Consider the following 21,043-nt stretch of genomic DNA (forward strand, 5'->3'; position numbering starts at 1 on the left):
ACTGAGGGATCGGCCAGCTTCTCTGGTCGTAGTACTGAGGGATCGCCAGCTTCTCTGGTCGTAGTAGTGTTACTGAGGGATCGCCAGCTTCTCTGGTCGTAGTACTGAGGGATCGCCAGCTTCTCTGGTCGTAGTACTGAGGGATCGCCAGCTTCTCTGGTCGTAGTACTGAAGGATCGCCAGCTTCTCTGGTCGTAGTACTGAGGGATCGCCAGCTTCTCTGGTCGTAGTAGTGTTACTGAGGAATCGCCAGCTTCTCTGGTCGTAGTAGTGAGGGATCGCCAGCTTCTCTGGTCGTAGTACTGAGGGATCGCCAGCTTCTCTGGTCGTAGTACTGAGGGATCGCCAGCTTCTCTGGTCGTAGTAGTGTTACTGAGGGATCGCCAGCTTCTCTGGTCGTAGTAGTGTTACTGAGGGAATCGCCAGCTTCTCTGGTCGAAGTAGTGTTACTGAGGAATCGCCAGCTTCTCTGGTCGTAGTACTGAGGGATCGCCAGCTTCTCTGGTCGTAGTAGTGTTACTGAGGAATCGCCAGCTTCTCTGGTCGTAGTACTGAGGGATCGCCAGCTTCTCTGGTCGTAGTAGTGTTACTGAGGGATCGCCAGCTTCTCTGGTCGTAGTAGTGTTACTGAGGGATCGCCGGCTTCTCTGGTCGTAGTAGTGTTACTGAGGGATCGCCAGCTTCTCTGGTCGTAGCAGTGTTACTGAGGGATCGCCAGCTTCTCTGGTCGTAGTACTGAGGGATCGCCAGCGTCTCTGGTCGTAGTACTGAGGGATCGCCAGCTTCTCTGGTCGTTGTACTGAGGGATCGCCAGCTTCTCTGGTCGTAGTAGTGTTACTGAGGGATCGCCAGCTTCTCTGGTCGTAGCAGTGTTACTGAGGGATCGCCAGCTTCTCTGGTCGTAGTACTGAGGGATCGGCCAGCGTCTCTGGTCGTAGTAGTGTTACTGAGGAATCGCCAGCTTCTCTGGTCGTAGTACTGAGGGATCGCCAGTTTCTCTGGTCGTAGTAGTGTTACTGAGGGATCGCCAGCTTCTCTGGTCGTAGTAGTGTTACTGAGGAATCGCCAGCTTCTCTGGTCGTAGTAGTGTTACTGAGGGATCGCCAGCTTCTCTGGTCGTAGTACTGAGGGATCGCCGGCTTCTCTGGTCGTAGTAGTGTTACTGAGGGATCGCCAGCTTCTCTGGTCGTAGTACTGAGGGATCGCCAGCTTCTCTGGTCGTAGTACTGAGGGATCGCCGGCTTCTCTGGTCGTAGTAGTGTTACTGAGGGATCGCCAGCTTCTCTGGTCGTAGTACTGAGGGATCGCCAGCTTCTCTGGTCGTAGTACTGAGGGATCGCCAGCTTCTCTGGTCGTAGTACTGAGGGATCGGCCAGCTTCTCTGGTCGTAGTAGTGTTACTGAGGGATCGCCGGCTTCTCTGGTCGTAGTACTGAGGGATCGCCAGCTTCTCTGGTCGTAGTAGTGTTACTGAGGGATCGCCAGCTTCTCTGGTCGTAGTACTGAGGGATCGCCAGCTTCTCTGGTCGTAGCAGTGTTACTGAGGGAATCGCCAGCTTCTCTGGTCGTAGTAGTGTTACTGAGGGATCGCCAGCTTCTCTGGTCGTAGTACTGAGGAATCGCCAGCTTCTCTGGTCGTAGTACTGAGGGATCGCCAGCTTCTCTGGTCGTAGTACTGAGGAATCGCCAGCTTCTCTGGTCGTAGTACTGAGGGATCGCCAGCTTCTCTGGTCGTAGTACTGAGGAATCGCCAGCTTCCCTGGTCGTAGTAGTGTTACTGAGGGAATCGCCAGCTTCTCTGGTCGTAGTACTGAGGGATCGCCAGCTTCTCTGGTCGTAGTACTGAGGGATCGCCAGCTTCTCTGGTCGTAGTACTGAGGGATCGCCAGCTTCTCTGGTCGTAGTAGTGTTACTGAGGGATCGCCAGCTTCTCTGGTCGTAGTACTGAGGGATCGCCAGCTTCTCTGGTCGTAGTAGTGTTACTTAGGGATCGCCAGCTTCTCTGGTCGTAGTAGTGTTACTTAGGGATCGCCAGCTTCTCTGGTCGTAGTAGTGTTACTTAGGGATCGCCAGCTTCTCTGGTCGTAGTACTGAGGGATCGCCAGCTTCTCTGGTCGTAGTACTGAGGGATCGCCAGCTTCTCTGGTCGTAGTAGTGTTACTTAGGGATCGCCAGCTTCTCTGGTCGTAGTAGTGTTACTGAGGGATCGCCAGCTTCTCTGGTCGTAGTAGAACGATTCACATGCACCACTAACGCCGTACATTGGTGTCACGATGCATACATAAATTCACTTGTCTGCGAATGATAGATATAAAAATTATCTAAAATGTTACAGAGGATGTCGTTAAAGTCTGTATATTATTTACAAGTCTTGCGGTTATATATGGCCTGGTAAGATGGCCGATGATGAACGCACGTTTTTGAGATGCCATTAGAAAATTGTAGACACATATAAAGTGCTTTAGTGATTTGTATTCATGTACATCTACGACACTGAAACCTACAAGCTTAAATGCTGCGGACTCAGTAGAAAAAGTATAAGTTGATTTTTCATCTCTAACGGTTTACTCTGAATTAGGACGCATGCCTCTACATAAAACCAGGAAATATCGAATTATGAAATATTGGTTGAAATTAATTGAATCTGGTTATTTTGCTCTAAAGTCAATTTATGACGAAATGTATGATTGTAATCACTGAAAGTTGTCAATATTGAAATCTCTAACCGTCTTCTGGCTTTGGTGAGGTTTGCTTTACTCATGTTGATAATGAAGGGTGTTTTGACAATGTTTTAAGCAGTGTCAGATATATAATTTATTCAAGCAGGAAATTAATTTTTTTTTACAATTTCTTATTCATAGCTAGCAATACGTTACAATTTTGCTTGACAAAGTCTATTCAAGATATATATCACCTCCGACCTACCTGTCCCCACACAACTCCTACCTTACTGTCCCCACATACCTCCGACCTACCTGTCCCCACACAACTCCGACCTTACTGTCTCCACACACCTCCAACCTTACTGCCCTCACACAACTCCGACCTACCTATCCCCCCACACATCCGACCTTACTGTCCCCCAACAACTCCGACCTTACCGTCCCCACACATCTCCGACCAACCTGTCCCCACACACATCCGACCTTACTGTCCCCCCCCCCCCCCCCACACATTACTCCGACCTTACTGTCCCCACACACCTCCGACCTATCTGTCCCCACACACCTCCGACCTTACTGTCCCCACACACCTCCGACCTACCTGTCCCCCCACACATCCGACCTTACTGTCCCCCAACAACTCCGACCTTACTGTCCCCACACATCTCCGACCAACCTGTCCCCACACACATCCGACCTTACTGTCCCCCCCCCACACAACTCCGACCTTACTGTCCCCACACACCTCCGACCTATCTGTCCCCACACACCTCCGACCTTACTGTCCCAACACCTCCGACCTTACTGTCTCCACACACCTCCGACCTTACTGTCTCCACACATCTCCGACCTACCTGTTCCCACACACATCCGACATTACTGTCCCCACACAACTCCGACCTACCTGTCCCCACACACATCCGACCTACCTGTCACCACACACCTCCGACCTTACTGTCCCCACACACCTCCGACCTTACTGTCTCCACACACCTCCGACCTTACTGTCTCCACACATCTCCTACCATACTGTCCCCACACACCTCCGACCTATCTGTCCTCACACACCTCCGACCTACCTGTCCCCACACATCTCCTACCTTACAGTCCCCACACACCTCCGACCTATCTGTCCCCAAACATCTCCTTCCTTACTGTCCCCACACACCTACGACCTACCTGTCCCCACACACCTTCGACCTATCTGTCCCCACACACATCCGACCTACCTGTCCCCACACAACTCCGACCTTACTGTCCCCACACACCTCCGACCTTACTGTCCCCACACACCTCCGACCTTACTGTCTCCACACATCTCCGACCTATCTGTCCGCACACACATCCGACCTTACTGTCTCCACACATCTCCGACCTATCTGTCCCCACACACCTCTGACCTACCTGTCCCCACACACCTCCGACCTTACTGTCCCCACACACCTCCGACCTTACTGTCCCCACACACCTCCGACCTTACTGTCCCCACACACCTCCGACCTTACTGTCCCACACATCTCCGACCTTACTGTCCCCACACACATCCGACCTACCTGTCACCACACACCTCCGACCTTACTGTCCCCACACACATCCGACCTACCTGTCCCCACACATCTCCTACCTTACTGTCCCCACACACCTCCGACCTTACTGTCTCCACACACCTCCGACCTTACTGTCTCCACACACTTTCGACCTTACTGTCTCCACACATCTCCTACCTTACTGTCCCCACACACCTACGACCTACCTGTCCCCACACACCTCCGACCTTACTGTCCCCACACACCTACGACCTACCTGTCCCCACACACCTCCGACCTTACTGTCCCCACACACCTCCGACCTTACTGTCCCCACACACCTCCGACCTTACTGTCTCCACACATCTCCGACCTATCTGTCCGCACACACATCCGACCTTACTGTCTCCACACATCTCCGACCTATCTGTCCGCACACACATCCGACCTTACTGTCTCCACACATCTCCGACCTATCTGTCCCCACACACCTCCGACCTACCTGTCCCCACACACCTCCGACCTACCTGTCCCCACACACCTCCGACCTTACTGTCCCCACACACCTCCGACCTTACTGTCCCCACACACCTCCGACCTTACTGTCCCCACACACATCCGACCTACCTGTCACCACACACCTCCGACCTTACTGTCCCCACACACATCCGACCTACCTGTCTCCACACATCTCCTACCTTACTGTCCCCACACACCTCCGACCTTACTGTCTCCACACACCTCCGACCTTACTGTCTCAACACACTTTCGACCTTACTGTCTCCACACATCTCCGACCTTACTGTCCCCACACACCTCCGACCTTACTGTCCCCACACAACTCCGACCTATCTGTCCGCACACAACGCCGACCTACCTGTCCCACACACCTCCGACCTTACTGTCTTCACACACCTCCGACCTTACTGTCTCCACACACCTCCGACCTATCTGTCCCCACACACCTCCGACCTTACTGTCCAACACACCTCCGACCTTACTGTCTCCACACACCTCCGACCTTACTGTCTCCACACATCTCCGACCTACCTGTTCCCACACACATCCGACATTACTGTCCCCACACAACTCCGACCTACCTGTCCCCACACACATCCGACCTACCTGTCACCACAAACCTCCGACCTTACTGTCCCCACACACCTCCGACCTTACTGTCTCCACACACCTCCGACCTTACTGTCTCCACACATCTCCTATCATACTGTCCCCACACACCTCCGACCTATCTGTCCCCACACACCTCCGACCTATCTTTCCCCACACATCTCCTACCTTACTGTCCCCACACACCTCCGACCTATCTGTCCCCACACATCTCCTACCTTACTGTCCCCACACACCTACGACCTACCTGTCCCCACACACCTCCGACCTATCTGTCCCCACACACATCCGACCTACCTGTCCCCACACAACTCCGACCTTACTGTCCCCACACACCTCCGACCTTACTGTCTCCACACATCTCCGACCTATCTGTCCGCACACACATCCGACCTTACTGTCTCCACACATCTCCGTCCTATCTGTCCCCACACACCTCCGACCTACCTGTCCCCACACACCTCCGACCTATCTGTCCCCACACACCTCCGACCTACCTGTCCCCACACACCTCCGACCTTACTGTCTCCACACACCTCCGACCTTACTGTCCCCACACACCTCCGACCTATCTGTCCCCACACACCTCCGACCTATCTGTCCCCACACACCTCCGACCTACCTGTCCCCACACATCTCTGACCTACATGTCTCCCCACATCCGACCCTTTCTCCACACATGTTTGATTTTACTGTTTGCACGTGTGGCCTACCTGTCTTTGCACACCTGTTAACTAGCCGTCTCCACACAACTATGACCAACCTGTATTCACACACCTCCATTATACCTGTCTCCACACACCTTTGTTCTACCCGTCTCCACACACATCCAATTAAGCTGTCTCTGAACTGAACTATCTCGAATTTCAGAGTTTCGTTACACAGCATGATCTGCTATGTTTTCATGGAACAAAAACTGATGATAAAGATGGAATAGAACTAGAATATTACGAATTTGTCATGAAAAATAGAACAGAATACAGAAAAAAAGTCCGGTGGAATTGTATTCGGTTTCAAGTCTGAGTTGAAACAGTACGTACATTTTCATGAAAATGAAAGCAATTTTGTTTGATGGTTTGATTTGTCAAAAAACCTTACTGTTGTTATAATGTATATACCACCTGAAAACTATAAGTATAGTAGCAGGGATGCTACAGTGTTTAATCTGAAATGCATGATTTAATGAATAATGATAACTATGTTTCTAACTGGTGATTTTAATGCTAGAACCGGTTCACAAAGTGATTATGTTAATATAAACCATGATGATCACGATGGTGATTTCCCCTCAGGAATCTAATCTTGATATCGTAGAAGTTTAACAGTATAGAAATACTGCAGATAATACGGTTAATCCGTTTGGAAACCTATACGGTATAATGTGACCGGGTGGGGTGTGCTGCTGGGTGTCTTCGGCAGTATGCTTCAGTGAGGTAGCACTATTAATCGGCAAAAGTTCCGGCCTATCACAAGGAGACTTAACACGAACATACCGCAGCCTCCCAAAACACACATACGCACTCACCACACGCATGCATTTCGCACGCACGGGAGGCCGTCCTTAAATGACCTTAGCTGTTAATAGGACGTTAAACAAAATAAACCAAACCAAACGGTACTCTTGGAATTGTGTAGAGGAAATCATTTATGTATAGTGACTGGTCGTATAGGCGACGCTACATATGGGCATTAAACATGGGAGGACACAAGTCTTGTCGACTATATCATTTCTGGTTATAACTTTTTACAACATATATCAACTATGTCAGTTGGTGATGTAGATATTGTATCTGATTACATTTACCTATTACTTTGTCCAATTACCTGTAGATAATCCATCAACTTTTAATATACATTGTCACGATTGTGCAGAAGTTATTAAGTCGTGGGACAGCACTTAACAAACTGAGCTTGTCAGAACCTTCACCGCTGGGAAAATCAATGAAATCGTTCATAATATACAGATATGTAAATTAGTGACGTCATTCTCACGGCAAAACAAAAGATTCACTAAATTTCATTGTTGAGAAAATGAATACTTATATGTCACTGCTTCCGTATTTGGAACGTTTGAGTCAGATAAGGAAAATATTCGACAATATAAAAACGATATCCCATGGTTCTCAACTGTACGTAAACAGGTATGGACAAATATAAAAAAACCCCCGACATCCCACGGTACTCAACTGTACGCAAATAGGAAGGGAGATTTAAAAACGATATCCCACGGTTCTCAACTGTACGTAAACAGGTATGGACAACTATAAAAACGATAACCCACGGTTCTCAACTGTACGTAAACAGGTATGGACAACTATAAAAACGATATCCCATGGTTCTCAACTGAACGTAAACAGGTATGGACAACTATAAAAACGATATCCCATGGTTCTCAACTGTACGTAAACAGGTACTGACAAATATAAAAACGATAACCAGTGGTTCTCAACTGAACGTAATCAGGTATGGACAAATATAAAAACGATAACCAGTGGTTCTCAACTGTACGTAAACAGGTATGGACAAATATAAAAACGATAACCCACGGTTCTCAACTGTACGTAAACAGGTATGGACAACTATAAAAACGATATCCCATGGTTCTCAACTGAACGTAAACAGGTATGGACAAATATAAAAACGATATCCCATGGTTCTCAACTGTACGTAAACAGGTATGGACAAATATAAAAACGATAACCAGTGGTTCTCAACTGAACGTAAACAGGTATGGACAAATATAAAAACGATAACCAGTGGTTCTCACCTGTACGTAAACAGGTATGGACAAATATAAAAACGATAACCAGTGGTTCTCAACTGAACGTAAACAGGTATGGACAAATATAAAACGATAACCAGTGGTTCTCAACTGTACGTAAACAGGTATGGACAAATATAAAAACGATATCCCACGGTACTCAACTGTACGTAAACAGGTATGGACAAATATAAAAACGATAACCAGTGGTTCTCAACTGAACGTAAACAGGTACGGACAAATATAAAAACGATATCCCACGGTTCTCAACTGTACGTAAACAGGTATGGACAAATATAAAAACGATATCCCATGGTTCTCAACAGTACGTAAACAGGTATGGACAAATATAAAAACGATAACCAGTGGTTCTCAACTGAACGTAAACAGGTACGGACAAATATAAAAACGATATCCCACGGTTCTCAACTGTACGTAAACAGGTATGGACAAATATAAAAACGATATCCCATGGTTCTCAACTGTACGTAAACAGGTACTGACAAATATAAAAACGATAACCAGTGGTTCTCAACTGTACATAAACAGGTATGGACAAATATAAAAACGATAACCAGTGGTTCTCAACTGTACGTAAACAGGTATGGACAAATATAAAAACGATAACCAGTGGTTCTCAACTGTACGTAAACAGGTATGGACAAATATAAAAACGATAACCAGTGGTTCTCAACTGTACGTAAACAGGTATGGACAAATATAAAAACGATAACCAGTGGTTCTCAACTGAACGTAAACAGGTATGGACAAATATAAAAACGATAACCAGTGGTTCTCAACTGTACGTAAACAGGTATGGACAAATATAAAAACGATAACCAGTGGTTCTCAACTGAACGTAAACAGGTATGGACAAATATAAAAACGATAACCAGTGGTTCTCAACTGTACGTAAACAGGTATGGACAAATATAAAAACGATATCCAGTGGTTCTCAACTGAACGTAAACAGGTATGGACAAATATAAAAACGATAACCAGTGGTTCTCAACTGTACGTAAACAGGTATGGACAAATATAAAAACGATAACCAGTGGTTCTCAACTGTACGTAAACAGGTATGGACAAATATAAAAACGATAACCAGTGGTTCTCAACTGAACGTAAACAGGTATGGACAAATATAAAAACGATAACCAGTGGTTCTCAACTGTACGTAAACAGGTATGGACAAATATAAAAACGATAACCAGTGGTTCTCAACTGTACGTAAACAGGTATGGACAAATATAAAAACGATAACCAGTGGTTCTCAACTGTACGTAAACAGGTATGGACAAATATAAAAACGATAACCAGTGGTTCTCAACTGAACGTAAACAGGTATGGAAAATATAAAAACGATATCCCACGGTTCTCAACTGTACGTAACCAGGTATGGAAAATATAAAAACGATATCCCACGGTTCTCAACTGTACGTAAACAGGTATGGACAAATATAAAAACGATACCCAGTGGTTCTCAACTGAACGTAAACAGGTATGGACAAATATAAAAACGATAACCAGTGGTTCTCAACTGTACGTAAACAGGTATGGACAAATATAAAAACGATAACCCACGGTACTCAACTGTACGTAAACAGGTATGGACAAATATAAAAACGATAACCAGTGGTTCTCAACTGAACGTAAACAGGTATGGAAAATATAAAAACGATATCCCACGGTTCTCAACTGTACGTAACCAGGTATGGACAAATATAAAAACGATATCCCACGGTTCTCAACTGAACGTAAACAGGTACGGACAAATATAAAAACGATATCCCACGGTTCTCAACTGTACGTAAACAGGTATGGAAAATATAAAAACGATATCCCACGGTTCTCAACTGTACGTAACCAGGTATGGAAAATATAAAAACGATATCCCACGGTTCTCAACTGAACGTAAACAGGTATGGAAAAATATAAAAACGATAACCCACGGTACTCAACTGTACGTAAACAGGTATGGACAAATATAAAAACGATAACCAGTGGTTCTCAACTGTACGTAAACAGGTATGGACAAATATGAAAACGATATCCCGTGGTTCTCAACTGTACGTAAACAGGTACGAAAATATAAAAACGATATCCCACGGTTCTCAACTGTACGTAAACAGGTACTGACAAATATAAAAACGATAACCAGTGGTTCTCAACTGAACGTAAACAGGTATGGACAAATATAAAAACGATAACCAGTGGTTCTCAACTGTACGTAAACAGGTATGGACAAATATAAAAACGATATCCCATGGTTCTCAACTGTACGTAAACAGGTATGGAAAATATAAAAACGATATCCCACGGTTCTCAACTGTACGTAACCAGGTATGGAAAATATAAAAACGATAACCAGTGGTTCTCAACTGTACGTAAACAGGTATGGACAAATATAAAAACGATAACCAGTGGTTCTCAACTGTACGTAAACAGGTATGGACAAATATGAAAACGATATCCCGTGGTTCTCAACTGTACGTAAACAGGTACGAAAATATAAAAACGATATCCCACGGTTCTCAACTGTACGTAAACAGGTACTGACAAATATAAAAACGATATCCCACGGTACTCAACTGTACGTAAACAGGTATGTACAAATATAAAAACGATATCCCATGGTTCTCAACTGTACGTAAACAGGTACGGAAAAATATAAAAACGATAACCCATGGTTCTCAACTGTACGTAAACAGGTACGGACAAATATAAAAACGATACCCATGGTTCTCAACTGAACGTAAACAGGTATGGACAAATATAAAAACGATAACCAGTGGTTCTCAACTGTACGTAAACAGGTATGGACAAATATAAAAACGATAACCAGTGGTTCTTAACTGTACGTAATCAGGTATGGACAAATATAAAAACGATAACCAGTGGTTCTCAACTGTACGTAAACAGGTATGGACAAATATAAAGGGGCAAGAATTACTACAACAGACGTCAAACTGTTAATGAACGAGTGTTTATGGTCCAGACTAGAAAAAGCGTACAAAGCTATTTTTAACAAAGATTTGGCTATAATATAGGAATAGATAGATAAATAAATCCAAACCTTGCGAGAAATGAAGTAAAACAAATCCACAGGATTACTGGAAAACAATGAACAGAAACAAACGTAAGCATAATAATAATTCCGCTGAAACCCTTTTTTAATTTTTCCGTAACCTGAATCGCTCATCTACGGAAGAGCATTAGGGCCATGAAGCAAAAAAATTAAATTCATTTTTTCATGTTAATAACTCGAAAGTTCGAGTTATTATCTTGAAATTTCGAGTTAGTTAGTCGAAATTTCGAGTTATTAACATGAAAAAAATGAATTTAATTTTTTTGCTTCATGTCCCTAATGCTCTTCCGTACTCATCTACTATCAGCTCAGAGACTAAAGATGGGTAAGAAAGTGAAATCAATAACACTGGTTTGCGACACATAAAAGGAAAACTTAATGAGAAAAGATATGTCGTTGAAATCGATAAATGTTGAAAAAAAAAATAAAAAATAACGAAGTCAGTGGTGGTGATGATATTAAAATGAATATATCAAAGCAACTAAAGGCATGTTATACGAAAGCTTTTTAATGTTGTATTCTCAACAGGAGTTGTTCAAAAATACTGGGTTGAAGGTAATACTATTCCTTTTTTCAAGAATAAAGGCTCTGAATTGGATCCTAAAATTATCGACCAATCAACATTCTAAGCTGTGCAGGTATTTTCAGCTTTACTTACTAACAGGTTAACTAGTTTCCCTGAAGATTCCGGTGTCATCAATGAAAGTCAGACTTCCCGTACAGGCTTCTCCACCACTGACAATATATCATCAATACATATTCTATTTGAAGTAAGAAAAAGAAGATGGAAAAGTAACTTACATTGCACCTTCATCGACTTCGGGAAGGCACGAGACAAATGACCTCCGAAGCATGTTAAATAATGTTATAACATATTGTAACAAGTGGAATCTTGAGGTTAATAATGAAAAATTAAATGTTATGATGTTTGGTCTAGAGAGAACACAAAGTGATTTGGGTTTACTTTTCGTGGTAAGGTCTTAGAAACTGTCAAGGAATTCAATTATCTTTAGATTTTGTTGTCTAAGTCTGGAATTTAAGCTAAACGTAAACAAACATTCAAAGGTACCAGTGTCATGTGTGACATACTAAGGTAGATTATATAATCTAACAATACAGTGCTAGCTGGGCCTATTTGACGGTGTCACCTGTTATATTACACGGCTGTGAAGTATGGGGTTTCTCAAATAACATTGTAATAGAAAGAGTTGTACACTGCTACTTTTACCTTAAAGCATCTACCCTTGGTGTTATGATTTACTCGGTAGACACCCGCTATAGATATCAAAATTAAAACCAGAATGATAAGTCTTTAGACGAAACTTACTGCAGGCAAAAATGATGAAATAAGTAATTTATTATACAAGGTATCGACTATCGTAAACGAAGAAAGTGGTGATACAATTATATGCACCGAGTGTACTTAAACATATATAACGTGTATATTTCCCTTGAATAATAATGATAATAATTGTTCAATCAAACCAAATTTCATCGACGTATTTTGGATACTTTGATCCCTCTTTATATTCTGGCATCCGCATCGCATTACTTTTATTGTTGATCCGAGTTTATAGTCTATTATCTGTATACCATTGTGAACAAGTCTTCTTGCACCTTTTATTTGTTTCCTCACACCCTCTAAACTAACTGTATGTACCTCTAGACACACACCTTTCCCCTAAACTAACTGTATGTACCTCTAGACACACACCTTTCCCCTAAACTAACTGTATGTACCTCTAGACACACACCTTTCCTCTTAACTAACTGTATGTACCTCTAGACACACACCTTTCCTCTTAACTAACTGTATGTACCTCTAGACACACACCTTTCTCTTAAACTAACTGTATGTACCTCTAGACACACACCTTTCTCTTAAACTAACTGTATGTACCTCTAGACACACACCTTTCCTCTTAACTAACTGTATGTACCTCTAGACACACACCTTTCCCCTAAACTAACTGTATGTACCTCTAGACACACACCTTTCCTTTAAACTAACTGTCTGTACCTCTAGACACACACCTTTCCTCTAAACTAACTGTATGTACCTCTAGACACACACCTTTCCTCTACACTAACTGTATGTACCTCTAGACACACACCTTTCCTCTTAACTAACTGTATGTACCTCTAGACACACACCTTTCCTCTAAACTAACTGTATGTACCTCTAGACACACACCTTTCCTCTTAACTAACTGTATGTACCTCTAGACACACACCTTTCCCCTAAACTAACTGTATGTACCTCTAGACACACACCTTTCCTCTTAACTAACTGTATGTACCTCTAGACACACACCTTTCCTCTAAACTAACTGTATGTACCTCTAGACACACACCTTTCCTCTACACTAACTGTATGTACCTCTAGACACACACCTTTCCTCTTAACTAACTGTATGTACCTCTAGACACACACCTTTCCTCTAAACTAACTGTATGTACCTCTAGACACACACCTTTCCTCTAAATTAACTGTATGTACCTCTAGACACACACCTTTCCTCTAAACTAACTGTATGTACCTCTAGACACACACATTTCCTCTAAACTAACTGTATGTACCTCTAGACACACACATTTCCTCTAAACTAACTGTATGTACCTCTAGACACACACCTTTCCTCTTAACTAACTGTATGTACCTCTAGACACACACCTTTCCTCTAAATTAACTGTATGTACCTCTAGACACACACCTTTTCTCTTAACTAACTGTATGTACCTCTAGACACACACCTTTCCTCTAAACTAACTGTATGTACCTCTAAACACACACCTTTCCTCTTAACTAACTGTATGTACCTCTAGATGGTTTGGTGCCATCCTGGGTACACACTCGCCTTTCGCGTACTTCGTTTTTCCTTTCACATTTTTCGGAACCGCAGCACTCTTCCATCCTGGCAGACAAGAAAGATTTGTCTCTTGTTGAAATAAAGATTTAGTTTTACCTACCTGTATCTAACGTATTAATTTATTTATTTTTGCATGATCCTTCTATTCCAATTATCAAAAACATAATGCCGCCATCTGTAGCTGGGACATGTCATATCCTTCATACGTTAACACGACGTGATGCGCCCAACTTAAACCATGACAGAACTCCGAGAACAATTAATTCGTGTAAATGTGGGGATCACCAGACAAATCGACCTACCGAAACATCTTTGTGACAAGTTCAGCAAATTCATTTCACTTTTGAAAAATGGTGTTGTTTATTTGCGTTGCCTCTATTACATATATTTGTATGTACATATTTTGCTTGAGATGCTATCGATCGGACAGGATGACCTCTACAGTAAGTGTTGGTATTTAAATCTCGTACATCAGATCACAGAACGCACGTCACTACACAGTAATGTAATTGAACTTTTGTCTGCATCCCTTCCTGGTCAGATCGTAAAAACCTCCAAATAACAATAACCGAGCCGACAGGTCGCTAAAGGTCCGCCTGCCTTTCCTGAAAGGAAGAGAGGACAAATATAATATACGCAGGTGGGCAAGAGACATTAGATTTGTCTTGACGGCTCGGCTCGCTGTTGGTCCTTCTTTATGACACCACATATTGGACTAGGTCTTCCTCGTTTCCCGTCCGTCTGTGTCGTTAGACGTACATGTAACTATTAAATCAAAGATTACATTACACTTTTAATATGGCATGGATCTCAACAGGTATCATTGAGAACTAGAATTATCAATCAAGATTTAACGATGGCTGAATAAACTCTATCTTTAAGTTTACTGTTTTGATTCGACCGGAGAGGACACGTGTTTCATAATATTTGCCAATATCTAAGTTGAGCAATTGAGAGGCTATAAAATTCTTCAAATGTTCACAGGAGATTAACAAATCGAAAAATCATACAGATATTTTTTATATTTTACGGTATCATAAATATATAAATATTGATAATTTAGGAGTTTTAAATTTCCATGTCATTTCAACAAATATGTTTTACTATTCAAAAATACATGTCGATGCTTTTCTTCAACATTTTTATTCAGAGAAGCCAACACGACTAACGACATCCAGATATACTCCCAATCAATAAAACGATGATTTTGTCAGCCTGTTTCAGTAATAAAGATAAAAAGATACAAATCCCACACAAACATCACATACTCATAATCAAATACATCCGCCAATTCTTAAACTGCGACACTTTTTTCTATGCTTGTGGAATTTACTTAAATTTAAGACGTGTTACAGAAATTAGTTTTAATGGTTAGGTGTGTTTGAAAATTGAACACGAATTTCTAGATGCTTTCTGTGTTCGAGAATTTTAGTGTTATTGTTAGACTTTTTCTATGTTTGAGAAGAAATTCACAAGTGGATTTTTATAAGGATAAAGCATGCAAAGATAAGAGTCAAAAGTTACCAAGTAGTTGAACTTTACCTCAGGCCAAAGAATCAATAAGTATCACGTTATGTAATGAGTTTCTTTTGAAGTAAATCTTACGAAATTAGAACATTCTGTGTGGTTGCTTAACGAAGTTATTAATATTTTAACCGGAATGTAATGTTTCTATAAAGCGTATAGACCTGTCGCTACCTATAGCTTTATAACAGTGTTCTAACTATCTGATCGGAATTCGGAAGAAAATATCCAGGATTCCATTTTCTTTTAATTCCGTAAACATAACACTGAGAAAGCTCGACGATGGTGTTCTCTATTGTGAAGTTTTAATTCTGAAGGATTACTCAACTATTTCTGCTTATTACGTGGCCAATCATGGGGGGATAATGAAAAGCTTCACGAATCCAAGTGTAAAAACATTAACACCAAGTGGCGAAAAACCCTCCCACTTTACTGGCGTAATTGTGGAGGGTAGATCTAACGTGCTAACGGTTTACTCGTTAATCATCTAAACATGCCATGTCTATAAACATACTAACACGCATTTGTACTTTTAGTGCGATTCTTATCATTTATAACACAAATCCATTAAAATATTTCATAGCATATCTCTCCAATCAAGTCATTTACATGAATAATACATTTTCAAGATTTGGGATTTGTTTTAAATTAAAAGTTGTAATATAATGTGTGTTGTACAAAGATACGGACAGTGTATTCCTAATATACCGGAAATATATACAGGATTAGTATGTATACTGAAGGCCAATATTGTTTGGGTGTAGTTTAAGAAAGATATCATGGCTTGGAATACACCTGCAATAGATTAGGGAGTCCTTGACAACCTACAACACTGTATATATTTTTGATTCAACAGAATATCATTTCAGAGCCGCCCATCTAATATAGTTTTCTATACATGAGTATTGTAAAAATGATTTTAAGTTTTGTTTGGTTTTGGCAGGTAAAAGTTTCGAAGCCAGATATTATACATATCTTGATTTAGGATGGGGGGTTTGGGCGGGGGCAAATTTTTGTCTTTTCTAATCCTATTGTTAAGCCCCGTTAAGTTTGGCTTTGTGTCCTATAGTATTTTCTCCGTCCTATTGTTTTTACTCCGTATCTTTTCTCTCCCCCCCCCCCCCCCCCCCCGTACTGTTGTTTTTATTCTTCCGTCATAACGTTTGTCCGACGCTTTTCTGGGCGAAATTTTCCTACTATAATTCCGTTGATAACCCCGCTGTGTTTTCTCTAACTTAAATTCCAGTACTGATGCCGGGGTTTCCGATTCCTACTTTAACTCCTACGAATTATAAAACAGATGAAAAAAAGATAAATATATCTATTTATCAACCGTAAGCATCATTGTTGTATATGTAATTGTAATGTTGAGTCTGTATGCTTGTAAAGAGAATGAAATAAAAACTGTAAACTGCTCTCTGATTCACGAGGAATTGATTTGAATGTAGACAGACAAACCTAATGTGGCCTCGACAATGATGTAAGACTCATGTACCTAGGAGGTTCCCCCTTGTGAGATAGGAGATTCTCACATACTTCACAGGTAAATATCCGTCATTGGCACGGAAAATATAACTCTTTTTTACCGGGGTAGGGAAAAGACAGCTCACACGTTGTATAACGCCACTCACAACGGTGTAACTTCATCATTTTAGCGTTACCGCGTCGCAAATTGATATCGTTTTTGACGCGCATTTTGAATTGATTCTAGTGCGATGAAAAGGTTTCACAACACTTTACAATTTGTAAGTTTTTTGATAAGTACAATGTATTTGAGAAACATAATCAAATGGACCTGTACCGAGTACAGGGGTAAGAGTTTGGCAGGCTTGCACTCGGTTATACAACACTCGGTTATACAACACTCGGTTATACAACACTCGGTATACAACACTGGTTATACAACACTCGGTTATACAACACTCGGTATACAACACTGGTTATACAACACTCGGTTATACAACACTCGGTATACAACACTCGGTTATACAACACTCGGTTATACAACACTCGGTTATACAACACTCGGTTATACAACACTGGTTATACAACACTCGGTTATACAACACTCGGTTATACAACACTCGGTTATACAACACTCGGTATACAACACTCGGTTATACAACACTCGGTTATACAACACTCGGTTATACAACACTCGGTTATACAACACTCGGTATACAACACTCGGTATACAACACTCGGTTATACAACACTCGGTTATACAACTCGGTTATACAACACTCGGTTATACAACACTCGGTTATACAACACTCGGTTATACAACTCGGTTATACAACACTCGGTTATACAACACTCGGTTATACAACACTCGGTTATACAACACTCGGTTATACAACACTCGGTTATACAACACTCGGGTTGAGATATCCTGTCCACGGAACAGACCCATTTACATGGATAACAAAATGTATTCCTTTTATGAATCTGTCGATCATTACGCGAAAGAAGTATCGGGTTTCTGCGTGAAGTATTCTTGAGCTCGTCAACATCCAGTGAATCATTATTATCACGGAAGTTAACGTCGATAACGATAAACTTTAATCGCTTGGCGAAATCCATACTACGGTTCCATATTAGAATTTACTGTACGACCACGCTGTACAAACGAGTAATAAACTTGTGGTTTTGGAATGTAATGTGCGGTAATAGGGCGCAACAAAAGGCAACCACTGTTTCATAACTTTATGCATATTTATGACTTATTTTGACGTCACATTTCATCTACGTAAAGTCAGTCATACTGTTATTGAATTTAAAATACAAAAGTGGTTTGAAGTGATATTGAAAATAAAGAGTGAACAGTGAGCATTCTTTCTTTGTTAGTTACCAGATTTAGATACTCGCTTTTGTTAGTTACCAGATTTAGATACTCGCTTTTTTTAGTTACCAGATTTGGATACTACTTTTCTTAGTACTTTTAGTTACCAGATTTGGATACTCACTTTTGTTAGTACTTTTAGTTACCAGATTTGGATACTTCGTTTCTTAGTACTTTTAGTTACCAGATTTGGATACTACTTTTCTTAGTACTTTTAGTTACCAGATTTAGATACTACTTTTCTTAGTTACCAGATTTGGATACTACTTTTGTTAGTTACCAGATTTGGATACTCACTTTTGTTAGTTACCAGATTTGGATACTCACTTTTGTTAGTTACCAGATTTAGATACTCACTTTTGTTAGTACATTTAGTTACCAGATTTGGATACTCACTTTTGTTAGTTACCAGATTGGGATACTACTTTTGTTAGTACATTTAGTTACCAGATTTGGATACTACTTTTGCGCTTTTCACATCATTAGAAGCAAAAAAGAGCAGAGACTGACGTTTATACCGTATATCATATATTGTTTGTGAACAAATACGATAGGATGTATTGTGGCATACAAAATGTATTAAACATCAATACCACAATGCATATTGAAAAGCGTCGAGTAAAGTATTTAGCGGTCGAGCGTAAAATATCCTTGCGGTTTCATTTCAATTTTCGTAATATCATTTGCGGTTGTAATTTCGATTGCTTTGGATTCCAAAAGTCCATAAAGTGCCGTTAAAGCATATTCTACCGATATGGAACATCCTCTTACATCTTGTTTCTACAGTGTATTGGTGGTACCATTCCATAGTTTCAGACCATGGCAGGAACAGCTATAATTGTGGGAGATTTAAATACACGAGTAAACGAAATCCCGGAACACGATGCTTCGAACACAAATACAACCAAATGAAAAAATAATAATAGGGAAAAAATGGCCAATAGATGTAATAGATACGGATATATGTCCTCTATAACGCAATCCATGTTGAGTTATACATTGATTGGCGATGCTTTTAGCTCTTCCTTCCAACAGACCCAGATGTATCGGATCCCTTACCTGTCAGGTATGTTTTATCAAGTCATGTTAAATCGGAATCCCTACCATCCACCAGTAAATCGGAATCTCTACCATCCACCAGTAAATCGGAATCCCTACTATCCCACAAGTAAATCGGAATCTCTACCATCCACCAGTAAATCGGAATCTCTACCATCCCACCAGTAAATCAGAATCTCTACCATCCCACCAGTAATTCGGAATCTCTACCATCCCACCAGTAAATCGGAATCCCTACCATCCCACCAGTAAATCGGAATCTCTACCATCCCACAAGTAAATCGGAATCCCTACCATCCCACCAGTAAATCGGAATCTCTACCATCCCACCAGTAAATCGGAATCCCTACCATCCCACAAGTAAATCGGAATCTCTACCATCCCACCAGTAAATCGGAATCTCTACCATCCCACCAGTAAATCGGAATCCCTACCATCCCACCAGTAAATCGGAATCTCTACCATCCCACCAGTAAATCGGAATCCCTACCATCCCACCAGTAAATCGGAATCTCTACCATCCCACCAGTAAATCGGAATCTCTACCATCTCACCAGTAAATCGGAATCCCTACCATCCCACCAGTAAATCGGAATCTCTACCATCCCACCAGTAAATCGGAATCCCTACCATCCACCAGTCAATCGGAATCCCTACCATCCCACCAGTAAATCGGAATCCCTACCATCCACCAGTAAATCGGAATCCCTACCATCTCACCAGTAAATCGGAATCCCTACCATCCACCAGTAAATCGGAATCTCTACCATCCCACCAGTAAATCGGAATCCCTACCATCCCACCAGTAAATCGGAATCTCTACCATCCCACAAGTAAATCGGAATCCCTACCATCCCACCAGTAAATCGGAATATCTACCATCCACCAGTAAATCGGAATCCCTACTATCCCACAAGTAAATTGGAATCCCTACCATCCACCAGTAAATCGGAATCTCTACCATCCCACCAGTAAATCAGAATCTCTACCATCCCACCAGTAATTCGGAATCTCTACCATCCCACCAGTAAATCGGAATCCCTACCATCCCACCAGTAAATCGGAATCTCTACCATCCCACAAGTAAATCGGAATCCCTACCATCCCACCAGTAAATCGGAATCTCTACCATCCCACCAGTAAATCGGAATCCCTACCATCCCACAAGTAAATCGGAATCTCTACCATCCCACCAGTAAATCGGAATCTCTACCATCCCACCAGTAAATCGGAATCTCTACCATTCCACCAGTAAATCGGAATCCCTACCATCCCACCAGTAAATCGGAATATCTACCATCCCACCAGTAAATCGGAATCTCTACCATCCCACCAGTAAATCGGAATCCCTACCATCCCACCAGTAAATCGGAATCTCTACCATCCCACCAGTAAATCGGAATCCCTACCATCCCACCAGTAAATCGGAATCCCTACCATCCACCAGTAAATCGGAATCTCTACCATCCCACCAGTAAATCGGAATCTCTACCATCCCACCAGTAAATCGGAATCTCTACCATCCCACCAGTAAATCGGAATCTCTACCATCCCACCAGTAAATCGGAATCCCTACCATCCCA

The sequence above is a fragment of the Pecten maximus genome, chromosome 6 (genome assembly GCF_902652985.1).
Source record: "Pecten maximus chromosome 6, xPecMax1.1, whole genome shotgun sequence".
NCBI classification, from domain to species: Eukaryota; Metazoa; Mollusca; class Bivalvia; order Pectinida; family Pectinidae; genus Pecten; species Pecten maximus.